Source organism: Chelonoidis abingdonii, chromosome 11 (genome assembly GCF_003597395.2).
Source record: "Chelonoidis abingdonii isolate Lonesome George chromosome 11, CheloAbing_2.0, whole genome shotgun sequence".
Classification (NCBI taxonomy): Eukaryota; Metazoa; Chordata; order Testudines; family Testudinidae; genus Chelonoidis; species Chelonoidis abingdonii.
Window position 1 is genome coordinate 60,273,275 of NC_133779.1, and position 2,361 is coordinate 60,275,635.

The 2,361-nt window shown below is 51.5% G+C and overlaps 1 pseudogene; it reads left to right on the forward strand.

The window, feature by feature from the left end:
• Positions 1-993: 993 nt before the first annotated feature.
• Positions 994-1,850, forward strand: LOC116838244 (putative G-protein coupled receptor 33; annotated as a pseudogene).
• Positions 1,851-2,361: the final 511 nt, after the last annotated feature.

The window sequence follows — 2,361 nt, forward strand, 5'->3', positions numbered from 1 at the left end:
GTGTACTTGAAGCTGCTAGACTGTTCCCGTCACCCATCTCCTCTCACATCTACATCCTTTCCTACCCATAGTTCTACCTCTATAGGAGTTGAGTTTTCCTGTGATAGCCCAATTGCTTGAGAATATCCAGCCTGGGATAATTTCTAGAGGACCCGAGGGCACCCAGAGAGATGCCTCCAAAGGTGCCTTCCTAACCCACCTCATTTCTCCTCTTCCCCTCCCCCTTTTCCTTTGTCTGTCGTCCTTCTAACCCTCTTCTGGTCTCTCACCAGGGCACCCATGACCAAGGCAACACGACTCTCCTACAAACCACGGGGCAAATTCCCAGACGGCTGAGGGGCAGAGAAGCAGCTCGGTGGATTGAGACTTCCTGTGTTACAGTGAGGGTGAGAAGGAACCTGCATGCTTGCGTGAGTCAGGGTGTAGCAGCAATTCCTGTGACAGGCAGATGAGCGCAAGATATGGGGTGGGGGAGGGGTGGCTTTTTCTTCCTTGTAACACTAAGTTGCACTCGCACCAGTCAACAGCACCGATCCTCACCTAACTGAGTAGGCCTGATCCCCTGCCCTGGGCCAGATTAGAGCTGGCCATCCAAGAGGGGAAAGGCCCCAGAGCCCATTCCCTGCTCCCCTGAGCCAGCCAGACGTCCAGATCACAGCTACGTGGTAATCTCTGTATAGCTGTGTATTTGATCTAGTAAAGTGTCCCCTTCCCCACTCCTTCCATGTCTGCTACCCTCCTTGTTCTCCCCTACTGCTCGCAGCTCTATCCTGTAGCAGTGAGTTCCACCGGCTATAGCCCACTTTCTGGGAATATCCAGCCTGAATATTCTGGAGGACCAGAGGGTGCCCAGCGAGGTCCTCTCCAATATTACCTTCCTAACCCACTCTGGTATTTCTCCCTTCTCCTCTTTCACTCTCCCTTGTTGCCTCCAATGTTGTCCCTTGCAAATCCTGTAATGTCTCTTCCCAGGGTACAGTGGAACAAGATATCATGGCACTCCCACCAACCTCAGTGGCAAATTCCAGCAGGACCCCAGAGGCCATGAAGACCCCTCACCTGACCTCTGCTGTGTTGCTCTTTATCACCTTCCTAGTGGATGTGGTGGGGAACGGGCTGTACCTGTGGGTGCTGGGGTTGAAGATGAGGAGGAGGGTGACCACACTCTGGTTCCTTCACCTGGTCTCCTGCTACCTGCTCTTCACCTGGCTGATCCCCTTCTTTGCCATCTACATCCCCCTGGATTTTCACTGGATCTTTGGCATGGCAATGTGTAAGTTCCTTAATGCCTGCATTTCTATGGGTATGTTCTCCTCTGTCTTCCTTCTCACCCTCATCAGTCTGAACCACTACACCCTCAGTCACCATCCCATCTGGTCCCGGAATCACCACATCATACCACAGGCTGGGAAGCTGGTTGTGGGTGTGTGGCTGGCCTCCTTCATTCTCAGCACTCCCTACCTGGCTTTCTGGGAGAGTCACATGGAGGATGGGGACAGTATTGCCTGCATCAATAATTACAATATAACTGGAAATTAGAACGAAGCTGAGAAGCAGGACTGAGGAGACGGGTCCACCGGGCCATCTTCACAGTCCGGTTCCTGCTGGGCTTCCTGCTGTCCTTCTGCACCATCGTGGGATGCTTTTCTGTGTGGGGATGAATATGAAGGAGAAGAATCTGGCATGGATTGGGAAGCCCTTCAAAGTCATTGGTGGCCACGGTGGTTTCCTTGTTCCTCGGCTGGCTGCCCTACCACCTATACCACGGCTTAAGGCTCTACAAGAAGGAGGTGCCAGAAACACTGAAGGACATTCTCTGTCATTTACAGCTTTGTCAAGCCGGGCCTTAAAAACCTCTAAGGAAGGAGATTCCACCACCTCCCTAGGGAACCCATTCCAGGGCTTCACCACCCTCCTAGTGAAATTATGTTTCCTAATATCCAATCTAGACCTCCCCCACTGCAACTTGAGACCATTACGCCTTGTTCTGTCATCTGTCACCACTGAGAACAGTCTAGATCCATCCTCTTTGGAACCCCCCTTCAGGTAGTTGAAAGCAGCTATCAAATCCCCCCCTCACTTTTCTCTTCTGCAGATTAAACAAGCCCAGTGCCCTCAGCCTCTCCTTGTAAGTCACGTGCCCCAGCCCCCTGATCATTTTTGTTGAAACATACAGGGGCCTGGAAAACATGATCATAGAAGATTAGGGTTGGAAGAGACTTCAGGCCCAAAACTGGACGTAATACTTCAGATGTGGCCTCACCAGTGCCAAATAGAGGGGAATAATCACTTTCTTCAATCTTCATGAATGATCTGGATTATGGGATGTATTGCACCCTCAGCAAGTTTGCGGATGCCACT